The sequence below is a fragment of the Bidens hawaiensis genome, unplaced genomic scaffold, assembly GCF_021521415.1.
Source record: "Bidens hawaiensis isolate Kalapana, Puna unplaced genomic scaffold, B.hawaiensis_p1.1 tig00027333_1, whole genome shotgun sequence".
In the NCBI taxonomy this organism is placed as follows: Eukaryota; Viridiplantae; Streptophyta; class Magnoliopsida; order Asterales; family Asteraceae; genus Bidens; species Bidens hawaiensis.
Window position 1 is genome coordinate 103,260 of NW_027494423.1, and position 24,765 is coordinate 128,024.

The 24,765-nt window shown below is 35.0% G+C and overlaps 1 long non-coding RNA gene and 1 pseudogene across 1 annotated transcript; one reads left to right on the top strand and one right to left on the bottom strand.

Moving 5' to 3' along the window:
• The first annotated feature begins 20,391 nt into the window (after positions 1 to 20,391).
• LOC143575305 (glucuronoxylan 4-O-methyltransferase 1 pseudogene) lies at positions 20,392 to 21,254 on the top strand (annotated as a pseudogene).
• Positions 21,255 to 21,698: 444 nt separating this feature from the next.
• LOC143575306 (uncharacterized) lies at positions 21,699 to 23,177 on the bottom strand. The gene is made up of 3 exons (XR_013142739.1): positions 22,966 to 23,177; positions 22,427 to 22,505; positions 21,699 to 21,953 (listed from the first exon to the last, which is right to left on the bottom strand). It is a non-coding gene; the product is annotated as an uncharacterized LOC143575306 (long non-coding RNA).
• Positions 23,178 to 24,765: the final 1,588 nt, after the last annotated feature.

A 24,765-nucleotide genomic window follows, 5' to 3' on the forward strand; every position in this document is an offset into this window, starting at 1 on the left:
TATTAATTTGTTACAATTTAATTAACAATTTACGTCAAAATATGATTCAAACTATTTATTTGCACATGGTTGTAAATACCATTATTAGTACGTACTAATTATTATTTATTAATAACTATAATTGGTAATAACAGATAAAAATCAATTCTATATCAACTACATTTCAATATCAATTGATTAAGCATTATTTTTTAATTTATAAACGTTATTTTCAATGTCATTCGTATATAATTGTTATATAAAACTTTATGTTAGGAATTGTCTAAATAAAGGTTTTTCATTTTCGTGGCTTAAGTTTTAAAACATGTCTATCAAATACGTATTTGTTTTTGCTATAATTTAATGGCAAACTTATTTTAAATAAAATCTTAATTTTCGGCTATAAATAATGGTCAACTTATTTTTAAAAGTACATGGAGTTTTGCCTATTATAAAACGATCAACTTTTTTTTATGGAAGCATAAATTTGGTTATAATTAAATGGTTAATTTATCTAGATATACTATTAAAGCAATAGACTTTTTAAACAAATGACATTTATCTATTGGCTAATCACTATTGTTTTCATACATACTAAGTCTTCTCAAAATTTCGTTGTAATTAAATAATTCGAAAGTAAACAATATTATTTAAATGTAAACAATTCAATTAATTTATTAATGTTAATGGTTGTGATATTAAATAAAATAGTAACTCATGGACTCTTTAGTTAAACACATTGATTATTATGTATAAAAATTAAGGCGCAAACATTGTATGGAATTAGAGAAATAAACATATTTCTGTTTTAAAAAGTTCAAACAACCTTAAATATTCAAATACTTAAAATATTCAATTTTTGGATTCGTTAGTCAATTTGGTATAGCCTATATAAAAATAACGCACCTACTATGTATCCAATTATACTAATAGACTTTTCCATTGTTAATAAATACAACCACATTCCATTAAAATGTCACAATTTAGTAAAGTTCATATATAAACCAATTCAAATAAACTAATTTTGGTGTTTCATAATTTGACTATTAAGAGGTCAATATTATTTAACAACATACTTTTTATTCATTCATTCATCATAATCTACCTATACTATTAAAAGAATCGAGTTTAAGTGCACATGACATCTTCCTATTGGTCATTTTCAATTCATACCAGTTATATCAACAACTTCTCTATTTTTCTTCACAATAAAATAATTCTAAAACAAAATATTTAAAAAAAAACATTCAATGCATCGTATAACCCCCGAACCTGTTTACCATTCCTGTTTTAAGAATATGGATTCATTGAAAGTATTATTAAATGTGGATTTGTAACTTATCATTTTCGTCAAATTTTAAATAATTATAACTCACTCAACCATTTAATAAATCAAAGAGTGGATTTTGTTAATGAGTCTAAATTATTGATTACTTATTAGACGTTTATTTTATATGTGTAAATGTTTAATAAAGTTGTTGAACCATAATTTTGTTAACGTATAAAATGTATAATTTACGTAACGGTTAATTAACGCGTCTAAATTAAAGTTATAATACATATAGAAAGTAATTTCATATTAGAGTCCTTTCGAAATTAAAGTAATTTCATTTTTTTCATTTTTGAACGTGTACAAAAATAAAAACAATTAGATTTAACTTTCAAATTATGGCAATACGACCCAATCGGTGTTTAATTTGTGATTTTTTTAATCACTTTAATATTATGTTAATTTGGTAAAACAAATTACACCTTAACTTATTTCATATAGTCTTTGTATAAGAAAGACATAATTTTTGGAAAACAAATAGCTTAGTCTTCCCCTAACATATGTGAACTTAAACACTATATATTCAATACATTTTCTCACTACAACAAAAAGGGCTTTTTAGTACGCACAAAAGCGTCTTAAAATGTTATTTTATAGGACCTTTCATTTAATAGGACCAACGGGAAAAGCGTTTCATGTAAAGGGGTTGTAATAAGTCTCGGAGCTCAAAAAGCGTCCTGATATCCCAAATAAGATTATGAAACCAATTTTATGGTCGCATAATATATCCATTAACAACCCAAAAAGCGTCCCAATAAAAACATATTATGACACTTTTACAATGTTCTAACATGTGTTTACCTAACTGTAAACTTTTGATACACATACAAGCGTTCTTAAAAATTAATTTATAGGACCCTTATAATGGAACATTATAGTACCAAGAAAAGGGTCCTAATATCCCAAACAAGATTATAAAACTAAATTTTATGGTCGCATAAATTTCTATGAACAACTTAAACAACTTCTTAAAAAACATATTATGACACTTTTACAATGTTATAACGTTTAATAGAACAAAAATTCGAAGTCCTAACAAATCATATTATATAACCCTTTTTTAAACGTCCACACACACAATTTTACTATACGGTTATGGGCATCTAAATATTGAAAGAAATAAAACTTCATTATATTAAATATGCTTGTTCATAACGAAAACACTAAACATAAATAAGTTATACCATTATCCAACATAAACTCTTGTAACACTCAAAAAAAAAATCAATAAAAGAAACAAGCACCATAAAATCCCGAGTCATCATGCGTCCTCAATCCTCACGGACTACCTACAAATAAACCATCCATGTATAATCATTAAGTTCCATGTTATTAAAATTATTCGTATCACAAGTTTAACAAATACATACCGAGACGAATGGACAAGGCCATGCGATGGATGCACCAATACGACTTGCTATTACACCCCAAACATCAGAACCACGAACACCTAGACCATACATGACTGCATCACCATTTCAATATTTACCCATTACTTTAGAAAAAACATCATCTGGTCCAGGCTTATCGGTCGAACCCTCAAGAAGATTAGAAATAAATTGTTGCATTTGTGTTTGTATTAGATATAACTGAGATAATGTTTGAGTGAAAGAAGTCAAACTAAGAGTCGTGAAGCAGTGCATACCTGGGGACATTCACTTTTAGTCCAATACAAAAAGTTAGATCTGTAATTGCCACTCCCCACCCCGATTTGTAGCCAAATCATCTCCAAAAAGTGCTTATTATGCATGCATCACCATTTCAATATTATTAGACTCTCTTTCTCAAAAAACTATATTAAGAACAAATGAAATAGACGATTATGCAACAAAGGTTTAGAATCAGTCATCATGAACAGGGTAATATTTAAAAATGACTTAATTAAGCATATTTTGTAGTATTTACCTTTGAATATGAAGGCTAGCCACCAATGGCTTATGTTTTGTATAACCTATAGAATGAAGCATCCATCTCCCCATACAAAGAAAAAAAAAGAAAAAAACCATTAACCTAACAGTGCTCATCAGCTATGCAAAATATTTGATTATTGAATTCATTACTTTTTAAAAACTCAGGGGCATAATAGTTCTCCCTTTATTGTACAGGTTGTCACACTGTAAACAGGAACAAGCGAAGTCACAATATTAAATCTTGTGTGTTTTATAGTTTATGAATGAGGTAGTTAGTTCTAGTACTAAGTGTAGTAAGAACAATGAACCTTACAGTTAAAAACATAGGAAAGAACTATTCTCTTGTAATCCAAGAATGCAAATTATATCCATCATGTATAAGCCAGGAAACCTATTCAAATGTTTACCACAAAAGTTATATGCCACGGATCATATTTAAGCCTTTACGAATAATAACCATTACCTTTGTGAAAAAATCCACCAGGAGATATAATAGAGATCAATTGACACAGTTACAGGTTGCTTTTGAACCAGAGACAGAAACTTCCATGCACCTATGGTTTTAATCAGTCATCAGGAACATGGTAACATTTAAAGATTGCTAATTAAGCATACTTCATGTAGTTTCCATAGCATTTACCTTTAAATATTGAAGCCTGATTTATAGAATTACGCCTCTAAATACTAATGCTTTTTTTCAAAAACTCATGAACTATGCTAGGAACATATGAAACTGAGGATTATGCAACAAAAGCTTTTATAAAAGATATAAAGTTGCTTCAAATATGAAATTCAGTAGTTCTCCCTCTCTTGTACAAGTCATCACACTGTAAACAGGAACAAGCTAAGTTTTAATATTGAAAATTGTATGTATGATTATGAAAGAGGTAGCTAATTATGGCGCTTAGCCTAGTAAGAACAATAAATCTTATTAGTTAAAAACATAGAAATGAACTTATCTTTGTAATCAAAGAATGCAAACTATATCGCCCCTGCCCTGCCAGCATTATGTATAAGACAACAAATGTATACAGGAGATGCGCACATCTTTTAAATAAAGTCACTCGGAGGCCATGACCAGAATCTGATACCTGGATGACAAAAAAGAAACATTACAAGAACGCTTGAATAATTTCATTAAAAACTCACAACAACATAAGGACAATAGTTACCTTAACATTCTGACAGGTTGACTTCACTTGTTTTTTGCTCATCTTTAAGCTTTTTTAACCTTCAAGTTTTCTAAACCTCAAACCAATTTCATCAATTTGAGATGCTAAAAATGAAAGGACAAATGGTGTCAGTAAATATAACTCAACAATGGCTTACTAATACAGACAGTTTATCATGTAGCAAAAATCAGAACCACAAGGATTTGAGCCAACATAAAAGATTATGAAACATAATGAAAGCATTGACTCGAACTGGGATTATTTGTTTATTTAAATCTTTGACAGATTTTCAAACCTTATTTAACCGACATTTAAAAATCAAATTATAACTTAGTAATGAAGATAAATGTAAGGCCCCGTTACCGGTAACCCTACTTTCGTGTTGGATTTACTCATAAACACAGTTCTAAATATCAGAGTTAATTAAAAACTTTACGCGGAATATAAAACTTTCATAAAACATTACATATCAATTCATAATCATGTCTTTAAACATTCCTCTTGTCTTTCAAAATCAAAACGTAACTTATAAAACATATCGGATCTTCAGATGCCAGGCTTTAGTCTTCTGCCATGTGTCCTCCACTCAAGCCAGCTGTCTCATCCTACTCACCTGCGTGCATACTAAAAGTCAGCTACGCTGAGTGAGTTCTAGTTAATCATACACTACCATACAATACCTTGTTACATACATACGTACTTAACCTCATAACTTTCTTTCATTCACACATAAGTACTCATACCTTCATTCTTACTTACATACTTTCTTTCTTACTTACATACTTTCTTTACATTCATAATCATACGTTTTAAAGAGCCTTTCGCCCTATAACCTCACAGATATTATAAGGGTCTGGTCCCTAACATCACAGATATTATAAGGGTCTGGTCCCTAACATCACAGATATTATAAGGGTCTGGTCCCTATCATCACAGATATTATGAGGGTCTGGTCCCTAACATCACAGATATTATTAGGGTCTGGTCCCTAACATCACAGATATTATTAGGGTCTGGTCCCATGTTTTCGAATATTAGTAGGGTTCGATTCCCTCTTCGTTACCATACAACCATACATCATACCTCGAGTATTATTAGGGCTCGGTACCCCTTTCGTAACCATACAACCGTCATTTCCTTCTTTTATTAACTTTCTTACGTTCATACACATAAACATACATATCATACTTGCCATATTTATAACGTTACAACCTGACAGTACGTGCAATATCCGAAGATCGTTCACGAACCATCAAGCAATCATTCATACATATCACATATATCACCTATGGCATACACTTATCACTTTGGATAAATGTATTAACAACACATCAAGTATGCACACAGCCCCGAAAACATAACAAGGAATGGGGCTAGAAACTCACCTGGATCCTGTTACGCTCGCCGTTGATCGTAATTCCTTTCTTTAACTGGGCTCGGCTAACTGTATAATATTTACACATATCAATTAACTACTGCTACTCGTTTGTATTTCTATCTATATATAACCCACAACGAACGGGGGTCCGGGGGCAGCGCCCCTGGCAGCGGGGTTCTAGGGGCGGCAGCCCCTAGCGGGGTCCAAGGGGCAGAGCCCCTGGCTGGGGTTAAGCTGCCAGGTCAGCTTGGAAAAATTTTATTTTCGATAACTGCCTTAACACATTTTCCATTAGGTTTTTAATTTATTTTATAGACGAACTTCGCTTCAGGCGAAGTTAAACCTTAGGCGAACTTGGAAACAGCTTGGTTCTGGCTTGATTCGATCGAATAGGAACACGTTCGATCGAATAGGAACACGTTCGATCGAATACAACACGTTCGATCGAATAGGAACACGTTCGATCAAACAGGAACACGTTCGATCGAATAGGAACACGTTCGATCGAATACAACACTCATTCGATCGAATACAAAACTCATTCGATCGAATGAGTTGGAGACCATTCGGTTGCTTCCCTATTCGGTCGACTGGACTTGTTCGATCTACGCATTCGATCGAATGGACTGATTCGATCGACTGGTTCGATCGAATGAGTCTGATTCGACTCCTTCAAGCTGGGCGACGGAGAAACCCACGGGTTTTCCAGATTTTCCAGATTTTTGACCCAAAATCGAAGTTTTTGACATGGAAATGCTCGGGATTGAAAGGGCTATCGATTCCTAGTACTTTTAAACACAAAAGCTTGCATTTTGACACCAAAACAAGGCGGTTTTTGACCCGAAAACTCAAGTTACGAAAATGGGAGTTTTTGCTCGATTTGAGGTCGAAAATGGTTATGAAAACGGATGATTTTCGAGAGGGACTTACCAAAAACGATTAGGAACAAGATTGTGGACTCGGATTTGTGATTTGAGAACTTTCTCTCTCTAGCTTCTCTCTCTAGAAATGAGAGTGTTTGGGTGGGTGTAAGTGAAGGAAGATGGTGAAAAATGGTGGAAGTGTCAAGAACTTTCGTTTATATACTACGGGTTTGGTTAGGCTCGGGTTGGCTTCCTACGGGTCGAGACAGGCCGAGTTCATAAAATAACTAAGCCCAAGACCCGTTCCTTACTCGACATTAAATAACTAAAACGTGAAATTACTAAACATAACTTTCTTTTATTTATCAATATAAAATTTTAGGATGTTACAAGTCTTCCTCCCTTAAAGAGGTTTCGTCCCCGAAACCTAACTATTACATAAACAAACTAGGGTAAAACTTGCGCATCTCATCCTCGACTTCCCAAGTAGCATCAGATCCCTTGCGGTGCTTCCATATCACTTTGACCAAGGGTATAATCTTGTGACGAAGCTGCTTCTCCTTGCGATCAACGATCTTTATCGGTTGCTCGATGTAGTTCAATCGTTCATCAACCTCGATGTCCATTAAGGGCACGTGAGACGTGTCATCAGCTAGACACTTCCTCAGATGAGAAACATGGAAGGTTGAATGAATTCCTTCTAAATCATCGGGTAAATCCAGTTTGTAAGCTACTTCACCCACACGTTTTACAATCTTGAACGGTCCAATGTACCTCGGACTCAACTTTCCTCTTTTCCTAAAACGGATAATCCCCTTCCAAGGCGAGACCTTAAGCATCACATAGTCGCCAACGTTAAACTCAATTGGTCGTCGCCGCTTATCCGCATAAGACTTTTGTCTGTCTTGAGCGGCTTTCATTCTTGCTTTGATCTGATCGAACTTTGAAGACGTTTCTTGAACCACTTCTATACTTCCCATTTCCTTCTGACCAATCTCACCCCAACACACCGGGGTTCTACATCGTCTACCGTACAGCATCTCAAACGGTGGCATACCAATACTCGAATGGTAACTGTTGTTATAGGAGAACTCTGCCAGATGCAGATGATCATCCCAACTTCCACCAAAATCTAAAACGCAAGCACGTAGCATATCCTCAAGGGTTTGGATCGTCCTTTCAGACTGTCCATCGGTTTGAGGATGATACGCCGTACTGATGTTCAACCTCGTCCCCATAGCTTCATGAAATTTCTTCCAGAACCTCGAAGTAAACCGTGTATCCCTATCAGACACGATCGATAACGGTACTCCATGCTTGGTTACAATTTCCTTAATGAACAAGCTTGCTAACGTTTCTGACGAGATGGCCTCTCGTATGGGCAGAAAGTGAGCACTCTTGGTCAAACGGTCCACAATCACCCAGATGGTATCATGTTGCTTAGCTGTACGAGGTAGCTTAGTCACGAAATCCATGGCGATGTGTTCCCATTTCCACTCAGGTATCTCTAGCGGTTGCATCTTCCCACCAGGCTTTTGGTGTTCGGCTTTGACTTGTAAGCAAGTTAAGCACTTACCAACATAATCCACTACATCGCTCTTCAATCCTGGCCACCAGTAATCTCTTTTCAAGTCTTGGTACATCTTTGTAGCTCCTGGATGGATTGAGTACCTTGACTTATGAGCTTCATCTAAGATTTGACTTCTAAGATCACCATGGCGTGGGATCCACATACGGTCGAACCTAGTCTTAACTCCATGAGTGTTTTCCATCAACTCATCTTGCTGGCCATAAATCCTTTCCTTCTTTACTAACCCTTCATCTATTAACACTTCTGACTGCACCTTGATGATTTCTTCAAAAAGACTCGGGTTCATGATCAACTTGTATGACTTCACTGTTGCAAGGACTTCCTCATTCTTACGACTTAACGCATCAGCGACCACGTTAGCTTTACCGGGGTAATACTTAATCTCACAGTCGTAATCCTTTATCAATTCTAACCATCTTCTCTGCCTCATGTTCAGTTCTTTCTGCTCGAAGAAGTACTTTAAACTCTTATGATCGGTATAGATAGTACACTTAGTGCCGTACAGATAATGCCTCCATATCTTAAGAGCATGCACTACAGCTGCTAGCTCCAAATCATGCGTCGGGTAAGTACTCTCATGGACCTTCAACTGTCTAGACGCGTAGGCTATCACCTTCCCTCGTTGCATCAACACGCAACCTAACCCTTGATGCGAGGCATCAGCACAAACAACAAAATCCTCATCACCATCGGGTAAAGTAAGGATTGGAGCTTGCGTGAGTCTTCTCTTTAATTCTTCAAAGGCTTCTTCTTGAAATTTTCCCCAACTGAATACTATCGACTTTCGGGTCATACCGGTCAGCGGTGCGGCTATCTTGGAGAAACCTTCGATGAATCTCCTATAGTAGCCAGCTAACCCTAGGAAGCTTCGTATATCAGTCGGATTCTGCGGAGTCTTCCAATTCGTTATCGCTTCAATCTTAGCTGGGTCCACGGTAATCCCCTCCGGATTAACCACATGACCTAAAAATTGCACTTCTCTTAACCAGAACGCGCACTTCGAAAACTTGGCGTACAACCTTTCTTTCTTCAGAACTTCCAATACCTCTCTCAGATGCTCGGCATGGTCAGACTCACTCTTTGAATAAATCAATATATCATCGATGAAGACGATAACCGACTTATCCAACATCGGTCGACACACCCTATTCATCATGTCCATAAATGCTGCAGGAGCATTTGTTAGACCGAATGACATTACAAGGAACTCGTAGTGTCCATACCGCGTTCGGAACGCTGTTTTAGGGATGTCTACCTCTTTCACCTTCAGCTGATGGTAGCCTGATCTGAGATCTATTCGTGAGAACCAACTCGAACCTTGCAGTTGGTCAAACAGATCGTCAATCCTAGGCAAGGGGTATCTATTCTTTACCGTAAGCTTATTCAACTCACGATAGTCTATGCACATTCTCATACTTCCATCCTTTTTCTTCACAAACAAAACCGGTGCGCCCCATGGAGAAACACTCGGTCTGATAAAACCCTTGTCGAGGAGTTCTTGCAGTTGGGACATTAATTCCTTCATCTCGGACGGTGCTAGACGGTAAGGCGCTTTCGCGACGGGCTGGGCTCCTGGTATTAAATCTATCTGAAATTCTATTTCTCGCTCCGGTGGCAGCCCTGGAAGATCCTCAGGGAATACTTCTGGGTAGTCGCGCACAATAGGAACATCCTTCATTTCTTTCGTCTCGGCCGTAGCGTTGACAACATACGCCAGGTAGGCACCGCACCCTCGCCTTAACAAACCCTCGGCTTTTATCATCGAAATGACATTAAGTCCATAACTCTCCTTATCACCATAAACCGTCACCGCACTACCATCCAATGACTTTAACCTTATCATCTTACTTTTACATACTATCTGAGCCTCAAACTCCGACAACCAATCCATACCCAAGACTACATCGAACCCTCCTAAGGCCATAACATACAAAGTAACAGGGAACTCATGTCCCTCTAACTCTATCTTACAATTCTTCACCATTTTTGTTATTTTCACCGAAGTGTCACTTGCGGTTTCTACTACAAAAGTTTCAGACACTCGGCAGCCTTTCATTTTAGCTAGTTTACTAAACGTCGTAGCTACAAAACTTCTATTCGCACCAGAATCAAATAATACAGAAGCGGAAACATCGTTCACTAGAAACGTACCTGTGACGACATCCGGAATCTGCCTGGCTTGTTCCTGGGTCAGCATGTAGGCTCTAGTTCTGGGCCTAGCTTGATCGGCATCCTTCTTTCCACTACCTCCAGCTACACCTTCAGTGCACTCCCTTGACATATGGCCTGTCTTGCCACATTTGTAACATGCTGGCTTCGCACTGCACTCATTGGCATAATGCCCTACCTTCCCACACTTATAACAGGCATTCGACCCCATTCTGCATTCTCCACCATGAGCCTTTCCACATTTGAGACAAACATTAGAACTTTTACCCCACTTGCACTCACCACCATGCCTCTTTCCGCAGGTCTTACACGATCTCTTCTCCCACACTTTCTGTTTCTTATCCCTGGAGTTCCATAACTGAGTACCGGGTCGTTTAGCAGGAGTGACCCCTTTCTTCTCTTTCTCTTCGTCCCTTTCCACCCCATCATCCGCGGCCACGTCAGCATAGACCATTTCCGCGAGTCCAACAGCCGAATCAAAAGTAGCAGGTTGAACCGCCCTGACTAACATGCGGACCTTTTGTGGCAACCCCCTCACATAACACTTGATTCTCTTGACTTCAGTGTCAACCATGTCAGGCACCAACCTAGATAGTCGGTTGAACTCCGTGGTATACTCACGATGCGTCATCATACCGGCTTTTAAATTCTGGAACTTCATCTCCGTTCTTTCAACCTCGGCATCTGCACAGAACTTCTTCATTACCAACTCTTTCAAATCTTCCCACTTCATCCCTTTGATCTCTTCACGGGTCTTCCTCTGCTCCACACTCTCCCACCAATACATAGCCTCATCTACGAATGACTGAGTAGCATAGCCCACAGCTTGGTCGGGACGGCATTCGCTAATGCGGATAACCTTGTCCATAGCGGTTAACCACTGGAGAGTAGCGATTGCGTCTCCTAAACCAGTCAGCTTAGGCGGGTCACAACCTTTGAAGGACTTATAGCTGCACCCACCTTGTCCTCCTCTCCTATCATCGACTTTCACAGACTTATCCCCACTCGAGGCCCCTCTTTCACCTTCCCCATCCTTTCTACCATCACCACCCGCCCCTTCAGCAGTTCGTTCACGGCTTCCAGCAGATCCTTCGGGATTCAGGTTCTTCACAGCAGCAACTACAGCCTGAACAATGGCTGCTTGAACTGCAGGACTAAGTTGAACTTCCTCGTTGTTGTTCTGGTCTCCTCCAGCTGCGCTTCCTTCATCTTCGGTGTGGGAAGCTTCTTCTACCGAGGGTTGCCGGACAAGACGAGGCCTGCCACGACGTCCAGTGCGACCCCCAGCTTCAACAAATTCTCCAGCTCCAGCCATCAGTATCCTATATGAGAAAACACAAACATCATCACTCAAGGAACTATCTAGTACAAGGATAGTAAGGCTAACAGGTAATAACAGTGGCCAGTTGTGATTAGCTGATCACGTTACTTTCCGTGTCATATACACTTCCCTTTATGAGTCTATTTGTGCTGGTTCTACTTAAGCAGTTTGTCAATTTAAACAGTCAATTATTCCTATCCCTATCGTTCACATATCCTTTCTTTCTTATTAACATACATCATTTAATCATGCACTTTACCTTTACTGATCTTGCTTGAGCGACACATGGCATTCTTGAACTGGCATCTTCTTTCCTTTCTTACTTAAATCCCATTCTCTGTTCGAGTCTAAGCATGTAGGATGCTTAAATCTCTCGAACTTTGCTCTGATACCAACTTGTAAGGCCCCGTTACCGGTAACCCTACTTTCGTGTTGGATTTACTCATAAACACAGTTCTAAATATCAGAGTTAATTAAAAACTTTACGCGGAATATAAAACTTTCATAAAACATTACATATCAATTCATAATCATGTCTTTAAACATTCCTCTTGTCTTTCAAAATCAAAACATAACTTATAAAACATATCGGATCTTCAGATGCCAGGCTTTAGTCTTCTGCCATGTGTCCTCCACTCAAGCCAGCTGTCTCATCCTACTCACCTGCGTGCATACTAAAAGTCAGCTACGCTGAGTGAGTTCTAGTTAATCATACACTACCATACAATACCTTGTTACATACATACGTACTTAACCTCATAACTTTCTTTCATTCACACATAAGTACTCATACCTTCATTCTTACTTACATACTTTCTTTCTTACTTACATACTTTCTTTACATTCATAATCATACGTTTTAAAGAGCCTTTCGCCCTATAACCTCACAGATATTATAAGGGTCTGGTCCCTAACATCACAGATATTATAAGGGTCTGGTCCCTAACATCACAGATATTATAAGGGTCTGGTCCCTATCATCACAGATATTATGAGGGTCTGGTCCCTAACATCACAGATATTATTAGGGTCTGGTCCCTAACATCACAGATATTATTAGGGTCTGGTCCCATGTTTTCGAATATTAGTAGGGTTCGATTCCCTCTTCGTTACCATACAACCATACATCATACCTCGAGTATTATTAGGGCTCGGTACCCCTTTCGTAACCATACAACCGTCATTTCCTTCTTTTATTAACTTTCTTACGTTCATACACATAAACATACATATCATACTTGCCATATTTATAACGTTACAACCTGACAGTACGTGCAATATCCGAAGATCGTTCACGAACCATCAAGCAATCATTCATACATATCACATATATCACCTATGGCATACACTTATCACTTTGGATAAATGTATTAACAACACATCAAGTATGCACACAGCCCCGAAAACATAACAAGGAATGGGGCTAGAAACTCACCTGGATCCTGTTACGCTCGCCGTTGATCGTAATTCCTTTCTTTAACTGGGCTCGGCTAACTGTATAATATTTACACATATCAATTAACTACTGCTACTCGTTTGTATTTCTATCTATATATAACCCACAACGAACGGGGGTCCGGGGGCAGCGCCCCTGGCAGCGGGGTTCTAGGGGCGGCAGCCCCTAGCGGGGTCCAAGGGGCAGAGCCCCTGGCTGGGGTTAAGCTGCCAGGTCAGCTTGGAAAAATTTTATTTTCGATAACTGCCTTAACACATTTTCCATTAGGTTTTTAATTTATTTTATAGACGAACTTCGCTTCAGGCGAAGTTAAACCTTAGGCGAACTTGGAAACAGCTTGGTTCTGGCTTGATTCGATCGAATAGGAACACGTTCGATCGAATAGGAACACGTTCGATCGAATACAACACGTTCGATCGAATAGGAACACGTTCGATCAAACAGGAACACGTTCGATCGAATAGGAACACGTTCGATCGAATACAACACTCATTCGATCGAATACAAAACTCATTCGATCGAATGAGTTGGAGACCATTCGGTTGCTTCCCTATTCGGTCGACTGGACTTGTTCGATCTACGCATTCGATCGAATGGACTGATTCGATCGACTGGTTCGATCGAATGAGTCTGATTCGACTCCTTCAAGCTGGGCGACGGAGAAACCCACGGGTTTTCCAGATTTTCCAGATTTTTGACCCAAAATCGAAGTTTTTGACATGGAAATGCTCGGGATTGAAAGGGCTATCGATTCCTAGTACTTTTAAACACAAAAGCTTGCATTTTGACACCAAAACAAGGCGGTTTTTGACCCGAAAACTCAAGTTACGAAAATGGGAGTTTTTGCTCGATTTGAGGTCGAAAATGGTTATGAAAACGGATGATTTTCGAGAGGGACTTACCAAAAACGATTAGGAACAAGATTGTGGACTCGGATTTGTGATTTGAGAACTTTCTCTCTCTAGCTTCTCTCTCTAGAAATGAGAGTGTTTGGGTGGGTGTAAGTGAAGGAAGATGGTGAAAAATGGTGGAAGTGTCAAGAACTTTCGTTTATATACTACGGGTTTGGTTAGGCTCGGGTTGGCTTCCTACGGGTCGAGACAGGCCGAGTTCATAAAATAACTAAGCCCAAGACCCGTTCCTTACTCGACATTAAATAACTAAAACGTGAAATTACTAAACATAACTTTCTTTTATTTATCAATATAAAATTTTAGGATGTTACAATAAATTTAACCGGAGCTAGAGATTTGTCGTGTTTAATATATCTCTAATACTAAAAAAGCTAGAAATAAATGTGCCCTCAATTAAAATGAATCTAAGAACATTGTGTTACCAATTTGTATCAATTTGATACAATGCACTTAAGATTTTCAAATTAAAATCACTTATACATTATAAAGAAACTCCAGCTCTGATATTCAAGAGTTAAGAGAGCTTTTTTCAATAGTTTTTTTTCACAACCCGGCAAAACAGGTAAGTTTCCTGATTAGAAATTCTCAAAAACATTAGCAACATACTTTTGATAGCAATTGCGACAACTCGAAACAATGAATAATCACTCAACTTAGAAAGGACATGAGTTCCCAATATAAAGTAACATAGTTAAAACAAAATTATGCATAAATTGACAACACTAGGAACGACCCAAAGATATAAGAAAATTCAGGGTTCTTAACATTTTTATTTTCAAATTCAGCTCAATTGACATGCTAACAGTATGTAACATATTTACTTGTTTGTAATGAGTAAGAAACACTAGCGCTAAGAGGGAGGTAGAAAGAGAGAGATATCATAAGTAAGTTGTAATGCAAGAACAAGTGCAGCCCCACAATTGCCCTCTTATACACAAAGAAGACCCTCTCTTTATGCTAGAAACAACTGGAATTTGGACTTTAGTAACAATTTCCTAAACCATAATATACATACATTATAAACCTTGAAATTTTCATTCTAATTGAAATCCTAAAATTCAAGTACTCCATTAAGCAAAGCACAAACCATCTAACATGTCTCCGTTTACAACCAAAAAAGAAAAAAGAAAATTATCATATAAATCTAAATATCCAAATTAATCATTAAGGAATTTAAAATCTAAAGAATAGCGATATGAAAAATTGTACACGGATAAACCAAAGGTTTTCTTAATCGTTTTAATTTAATATATATGCGCATACATTTAACAAAGATGATGCACATGTTGTGAATTAATGATTCAAGCAATTAGCGCTTCAAATGACTTACATTTTGAATTTGTCGAGAAGAACATGTTTTCAATCGTTGCTGCGATTGGGAGAATTCACCAACTATGAATCGTCGGATTAAGGTTTCACAGAAATGGAGGAGAGTCGCCAGCATCGCTATAGAAGTTATGACTTATGCGGAAGATTTCGGGGGAGAACAGTGAGGTAGTGGGGAAGTTTTCTACAAATTGGTTGGAAAATATTATGAAATTTTGAGAGGAGGGAAATTTTAAATGGATTAGGTTGCCATTGAAAGAAAGTTACAGATTTCTTAAGAAGGGTTAACTTTTTTAGTTTCTAAGAACTTATAATGTACAGCAACGAAACTCGAACCCGATGGAAAAACCCGAAACCCGACATAAATGGGACGTGTTATACCCGACCCACTAGGGTCTGGGACGGGTTTGGGATTAGTTTTGAAATTTTTCACGGGTTTGGGACAGGTTTGTGATTTCTAATATACCCGACCCGACTACCCGATAACATAAACTCATTTACCCGGTTATATACCCGATGTACCCGATATAGCTTATTATATATATATATATATATATATATACTATATTCCAAATATATTATTTGTCGAAACTTATATATGTCAGCTATTTGAGACATTTTATCATTTTGGTAATCATCTTTGTAATCGATTAGTTATATTTTGTCAAAACTTGATAGAAACCCAGCGGGTTTTGAGCCGGGTATACCGGACGGGTATTTTATCAAAACCCGATAAGAAACCCGAAACCCGATGGGAAAACCCGAAACCCGGCGGGTAATTACCCGATTAAAACCCGACAGGTTTGGGACGGACTATCATAACCGAGTATGGGTTTGGGAATACCTAAACCCGACCCATTTCCATCCCTAATAATGTACATGTAAAAAAAAGTTCTTATTATATCTTAGTTTAAATATATTAATTTGTATTTTTGTTTGTAATTTATTTAATAATTAATATTTATGACTGCATCTGTTTTATGTTAATAATATGTTTTAGTGTAAGTAAACAATATGAAATCAAATGTTTTTTAGCTCAATATTTTATAGGCACACCACACACTTCTATCTCCATATACCCGAGTTTTGAGTCTTGTTGATAAGGAGTCGTACTAGTATTATAACATTGGTAACCAACTTTGTTCTTTTTTAAAAGAAAATTTTAGGTATTTCATATTAATCCTATCATCTATTTAATTATAAACAAAACTAGATAGAACCCGCCGCGTTGCGACGTTGCAACAACGTTAATTCGGTTAGTATCAACTCGGTTTATTACGACACCGACTCTCGAACAAAAAAACAAATCCTTAAATGCCCAAAAAGAGATCTACAACACGCGTATAACTTATGATCAAACCGACGGGAATTCGTTCGTTATACGTACCGAAACTATAAATAAATTACTAAACGTCAGAATGGTAACGCACATAGCTACGAGAACATGAATAAATCGAAAAAAAAGATTTGTAAACGGTAAAACAATATCAAAATTTATGCAACTTATTATTAAAGCGACACAAATTCGATTAGTATCGGTTAGGTTCGTTACATTAATGAAAGTAAAACACAAAAGATAAATTCGTCAACGTACGTTGGCCCAAATATAAAGACTAGCATAATTAAGAAAAACACCGTTAAAACAAAAAAAAAACGTAACGTGAATTCGGTTAATATCGGTTAATTTTGTTACGGTATTAGAAGTAGAACAAAAAAATCAATTCGTTCGTCAAATCAAATGCTAACCTAGCAACATATAATTTGCTTTAAAAAATGTATGATGTATATTAAACTAACAAGAATTTAGATGAGGATTTAGTGATAATAAATTAACAGCAACAAAAAAATCGGCATACAATGGGTTTCGAGCTTGAACTGCACAGTAAGTAACCATATTTTAAACTTACACACCAACCACTGAAGCAACCCAACATATGTTAAACAAACCAAATTGTTAATTCAAAACCTCAAAAACGTGTGCTGGATAAAACTTTGTGACACCGACAAGTCAATTTTTATCTTATATATATAATATTTAAATAACAAATATTATCAAAACGATAACGGATGTTTTTTTACTACTTTAAATTAAAAACTCTCTTTTGTCGGTTTTTTTTTTTATTTTTTTGATTATGCAACTTTTTAAAATAAGAGTTGCTTCAAAGGTTTTAACAATGCAACCTTTTAAAAAAAAGTTACAATTTTTAGTAATTTGCAACCTTTAAAAAAAGTATGAAAATATTAGTATAAATTGCAAGTTTTTATTAAAAGGGTTGCATTAGATTTGTTAATGCAACCTTTATATTGAAAGAAGTTGTATTTTAGTCAAATGCAACGCAATTGAAAAGGGTTGTATCTAAAGAGTTGCATTTGCCTCATTTTCTAGTAGTGTTATAAAGGTTAAAGTTATAAGACTCAAGTGTCAAGTTTCCTATTTAGTTATGTTATAATAAAACTATAGCGAATAAGCGTCCTATAAAACAGATGTTTTATGACTTAAATATCAAATGTTCTATTACGGTGTATTATAATAACACCACAATGATTAAGCGTCTTATAATGTTAAAGTTATAAGACCATAGTGTAAAATGTCCTATTAAGTTATGTTCTTATATGACATCGACGAGAAAGGGTCCTATAACACCGAACATTTATGACTTAACTACAAAATGTCTTATTAACTTATGTTATAATAAGACCTCCAATGATCAAGTGTCTTATTACATTACTACATAATGAGACACCAACAACTACATGTCTTATAAGTTACTTTATTATGATTTAGATTTTAAATGTGTTATTAAGTCATATGATAATACGACCCCAAAGAATCATTCATCCTATTAAATAACTTTTTAGGACATCGGGTTTGTAGTGTATATTGTAAAAGGACCTGAAATGTTCATTTGTCCTATTAAATAGATTTTAGGACCCTATTTTACAAGCGTCCCACACAAAAGGTTCTAAAAAGCCCTTTTTGTTGTAGTGTCTTGAGTTACATTTGACACTATATATTAAAACACAATATGTCAATGTTCATACTTGGTTGCTTATGAAGTTTGAGATGCAAGATTTTGAAGTTCTTCATGCCGTTTTAAGTTAACCGATATTATACTTTTGTAGTAGACAAAGGTATGCATGTTTATTTTTTTTGAAGTTAAATCCTTTGTTAAATAAATATAATAATGTGTAATCCTATATACGTTTTTATTGTCAACATGTTTAGTGTCTCCTATTTGTTGATATGAAAGCCTTATTATATTTTATTTTAGATTTCTTCAAGATCCATTAAACGTAGTGTTTTTGAGTCATCCTCTTCCAATAAGAGAAATAATATAAACGGTTAGTCATTTTAATATTATTTGTTTACTCTCTAAATGTTATATTATATTTTATTTTTTGAAAACATGCAGTGTCAACGGAAAGGGAACCATTGAGTATCATATCCAACTGTAATATTTTAAAAGGACTATTCATTAATACATTTTCATATATTTATATTTTATTTATTATTTTGTTGGATTCAATTATAATATTTACACCAAGTTATGAGATATACTATAAATATTAATTTTAAGTAAATATATTTTTTGTTATGCGCTATGTATTTTACAAAACTGAACATACACCAAAAAATGTAGATACTCATTTTAACATATTACTATGTTAAAAACGTATACTTATATTAACAACAAATACCTATGATAAGAATTAAGACTGTTATTTTGTATATTTCCGTTTTATTTTTATATGTTCCCTTTTTAACAACCAAATACCTTTATAATTACACTAACATATTACATAACCATTTTTTTTAATATTTTACAAAATCTAAAACATACGTTAGTATAGACAATAATTTGTTTTTAAAATATGTTAAGTTTAATAAACTTTTTGCTTATTTTATTCTAATAACAATTAACTATGCAGTTACTTGTCCAATCACATCATTTAATGTTAATCGATTATACATTGGAGAAGAAAATGAACCGTCAACTACTAAACAAGGTTCTATATGTACAAACTCAAATAACACATGTTACTTTTTTCTATGCATTTAATTTTTGGATAAAGTACATGTATTCACACTTTATTTCATAGGTTATACCACTTCTATTTTTAACTTTTTATATTTAATAGTTGTCACGATAAATTCCAAAGAAGCAATTGCATATGGAATTTCACGAGTGAAGAGTAGAGACGGTGTTAAAATGCTTATATTAGACAAAGACGGTAAAGTTACAAACAAAACTACAAATGTGGTTTATAAGGAACTATTTAGTAGTTACTGAATTTTTCATTTTGAACTTTGGATTATCTATCGAATAATTGTATAAAGAATGTTAATAGTTATGTTTGATAATCAATTTTTTTACATGTATTATTAACAACTAAATATTATGTACCCATCCCAACTATATGACAACTTATTTTATAATTTTATATTAACTACGGTTTTTACATGATTTATAAATTTCCACCCGTGTCGTACACGGGTCAATAGCCTAGTATCATATATACTATCTTAGCCAAAGTTTTTGAATATAATTAATTACTGGAGTAAGCCGTTGGAAGTAACATACATATAAGTACTAGAATCCACCTTAATGTTTAGGTAAACTAGTACTTCAAAGTGCCACGTTTTCTCTATTCATGATAAGAATTAACAATAATCCTAGCAGATTCCTTGAAAACAACCTGAAAAGCCAAATCAACCGATATCTGACTTCCAATGTGACCCTTTTATATGATCTTGCTTTACCTTTACTTGTGAACCATCCTATCTATCAGATTCGTTGAAAATGGTTAAATAATCCAACCAACTATAGCAACAACCCTTTTGCTTCATTCATAAACTTTCTTGGTTTCATGTCCTACATCATACAATTTATAATAATATCACTTCAGCTCTAAGTATCACAATACCCATCTACCATATATATTTGTATACAAATCCTTGGCATACAAATCCATATCTTGGTCGAAAATGAGGTCAAGAACACAATATCCGGTTAATACCAGGCATATCATCATCGCGATCATCGTTGTGTTCTTTCTTCTCTTCGTATTTAGATCAACATCTTCGTCTTCCAAGACCCCCCAAACGTCGATTATTTTGGAGGATTCGTTTAGAAGCATCCAAAAGTGCTCACCAACATGCACCAAAATCCCTCCTGCTTTAGCACAAGCGTTAATCCACTACTCGACGTCTACCATCACACCACAGCAAACTATGAAAGAAATATCGATAACAAAAACGGTTCTAGACAGAAAATCACCTTGCAACTTTCTAGTTTTTGGGCTCGGTCACGATAGTTTAATGTGGAGTTCATTAAACTACGGAGGGCGCACGGTGTTTGTAGAAGAAGACGAGGCGTGGATCGCGCAAATCAAGAAGAGGTTTCCTATGTTAGAGTCATACCATGTGAGGTATGATAGTAAGGTGAAGCAAGCCGATAGCCTTATGGAAGCCGGGCAAGGGTCAGAGTGCACCGCGGTTGGTGACCCCAGGCACTCAGTGTGCCAGCTGGCGCTTAAAGGGTTGCCTAGTGACGTTTATGAGACCGCATGGGATCTGATCATGGTGGATGCGCCCACCGGGTACTATGACGAGGCCCCGGGGAGGATGAGCGCGATTTATACGGCTGGGATGATGGCTCGGAACCGGGAATTCGCTGATGGGGAGAGTACTGATGTGTTTGTGCATGATGTAAATAGGGTGGTTGAAGATAACTTCTCTAATGCATTTTTGTGTCAAGGATATATGAAGAAACAAGAGGGGAGGTTAAGGCACTTTAGGATTCCCAGTCATAGAGATGACCCTAACAAGCCCTTTTGCCCTTAACAAATTAATAATAATAATAATTCCACTCCACATCCATCTCACCCTACCTCATTTTGATTCTATAATATAATATTGATCCTTAATTTCTATAATATAATCTTCGATTTTATTCTTGTTAAATAAATGATACTATTAGATTAGAAATTTTGTTTGCAATTACCGCTGTTACAGATAATTTTGTTCCTTAATAATAAATAATTCGCTTGACACCTATCTTGCTTCATTTTTATTCCTAATGTTAACTGCATCTTAGACTAAAAACATTCAAAAACATGATTAGCTGGCAAATAGAAATTAAATTCCATTCCTTAAAAACAGTTTATTTATTTATTTACTTACTAGGGTAATTACCCGTGTGCTACATGGGTTGATTAAATTTAAATTTTCAATTAAACAATATATAAAACTGTAATAACTAAAAATGATTATCATAGTTTACATCCTATGCCTAAAGAGCGTATTTAGTAAAACATATATGAAACAAATAATTGAAATTGTGTAATGTTTAGTAATACAATCCACTTTCGGCTTGTACACACTATCATATATAATGTATGTTATAATATTATATTGAAAATAAATCCCACACCTGCAATGTCAAGCCTTCTCATAAATTCTCACAATCTTAATTATATTTATTTAATCAAGATAAAACCTCTCCACTGAGAAATTACGCTATGAAGGGAAAGCATATTTCATCTGCATAAAAAAAACAATTCAGCTAGTAACTACTTGAACTTTGTTAAACAAAAGTTATAAAAATTAATATAATGCAAAGTCATCTTAATTGTTTCCACCTTGCTTTACTTTTATCGACGGTTATTTAAGTGTAGAAAAATCTTGATTCTAAAAATAGGTTTTCTAGCTTTTTAGTGCATATTAGTTACAAATTAGACCAAACACCAATTTAAACATAAGGCTGATCTATATTAGATTGTATAGTTAAAGACAATTACCAAAAAACCTCACAGCATGGACCTGTTTAAGGAACTTGTTTCCTTTTTCAATCCAAAATGACCCACATGACTCATTAGTCAAATTCAATAATTTAATTTGATCATAGTGACAAAGACTCCTTTACAAACTAATCAAGTAATATGCCGTAGATATACTCGTATTGGCATATTCCATAATGTATATTTGTAAAAGTTATGTCACAAAAAGAAAATTACCTTTGCAACACGATTAGCCTTCTTGATGTCTTTCCAATTTGACTTATTTATTACCAACCAGCTTACAACATAATGATGCCTGCATATCAGTAACTTTGCAGATTATATACAAAACTTGGGCATGCATATATTAAGCAATTCCATTATAATATTTTAGAGAGCATATATTACTTTCCGGATCTACCCTTACTCAATTGTAACATTAAAGTGTTAAACTAATAAATATTATGGTGAAAAACCTTGTTAGAGCAAGAACACAAAAATCTTCTTTAAAAAATAAGCTAAATAGTTATAATTCTAATGAACATAAACCCTAAATCTAAACCACAATTAAGAAACAAACCAAACACAAAAAAACCTCAAGATTATTGATCACCATGAACATAAACCCTAATCCTAATAACTTATATCAGACCAACAATTAATCACAGACTAACCAAAAACCACAAATTGATTTCCAAAAACTATCAAAATCTACAATCTAATCACAACACCATAGAATCAATAATCATAAAATGTCAATAAACAATAATACTAACCAAAATCAAAACCCTTTAGATATTGTGAATCAGGAGATGATTAATCACCGGTTGTGTGTTCATCAATTAAATCGTCAGAGAGAAAATCGAACATATCCTTACAATTATTTGTTCATCGATCGATTGAATTGCAATAGAGAAAAACCCGTAGGCCTGGAGACGAGGGAAAGAAGGAATTTGTGAAAACATGCGTGGAATAAAATAGAGATAGAAAGAAGAAAAACCCTAAAAGAAAAAAAATCCTAAATAAGTGATGAGCGGGAAAATAAAATTCCGGGTGATTGTGAAAGGGACAAGATGTATAACATCAGATTGGTCCAATTATTTGACTTGTATATTAAATTATAGTAGAACAGGTGCGGGTTAAGCAAAACTGCTTCTAAGGGTATTTTTGGTGTTACAACAGGTTATCGATTTTCAAAGAATATAAATGGCTCATTTACAAGTTTGATTAGCTGGTAATTTATATTTTAGTACTTGGTAAACATCTAACGCTAACTGTTTACCGATTAAGAAGTTTGTAAACCAAGATTTTAGTGAAATAAATGTATGATGTGAGATTCAAAATCATAAATGGGTAAAGAGACTTAAAATATTTTTTGTTCGAGATACATAAGTCATTTGATTCAAAGTGGTCATTTTGAGTTAATTCATTTTTGGTTCACAAGTAATGTGATATGTTTCAAGTTTCGAATTCGGGTTACAACAACTTTTTATACCAGATTTCAGATTAGATTTTGGTCTTGAGTTTTAAATTTGGTAAAAGAGCATTTTATTCTGGTTTTTGGTTATAATGATATTAAAAGAAAGAAGATGTGGCATTGAGAGGGTTGTTGACTTTTGTAAAAAAAATGTTATTATTTGCTTACTTGGTAATTATCTTATGAATTCGAGCTAATTAATCTTTGTATATCACCTTGAATTTGTTGCATCCACTTAAATATATGTTTATTATGTGTGCCGACAATCACATGACATGTGATATCTTTCAAATAATATCATTCACATGTATGTATACATTTCCAACCAACACATGTATGTATTACACTGACAGCATGAAGAAACACATCATTGCAAAAAAATCAATTTAATCTCATTCCTTTCACGGTTGAATGGGTTTGTTGTTGTCATAACACCCGGTTTCGATCCAAATTTCTATACCTTACATTTATATTTTATAGGGATATGCGGATCATCAAAATAGAAAAAACAAATATGATGATGAGTAAAATTAATTATAATAATATAATATTAATATGAAAATAATCTTACAACATGTGTGCATTTTATATTTATCTTTGTTTTACGATTCTTATATGGGAAAATTTCCAAAATAGCCTTTTAATGGTGAGAGATTCTAAATTTGTCCCCTTAAAATTATTTTTCCAGATTTGTCCTCTTTTAGCGCATCACCGGCGATGTATTAAGTTGTCCTGCCGACGAGTTAGCTAACACATAGTCAACGCTGCGTTAGGCCTCCAAACACATGGTCAACGATATGTTGCTCCAAACACATAGTCAAAGATATGTTAGACATACAAACACATGGTCAAAGGTGTGTTAGCTTTTTTTTTAATATTATAAAATTATAACTAATTTTACTTATATATTGTTTTCTTTTAAAACTTTTAATATATAAAGTTTTATATAATATTGAATATATCATTGAGAAGTGTTTTTTTATCTACGGGCCGACATAAATTTTACTCAAAACTGAGCCGACATGGTTTAAAAAAAATTATGTCAACACATAGATCAAAAAACTCGTCTCGACGGTATATTCGAAATTATATAAAACTT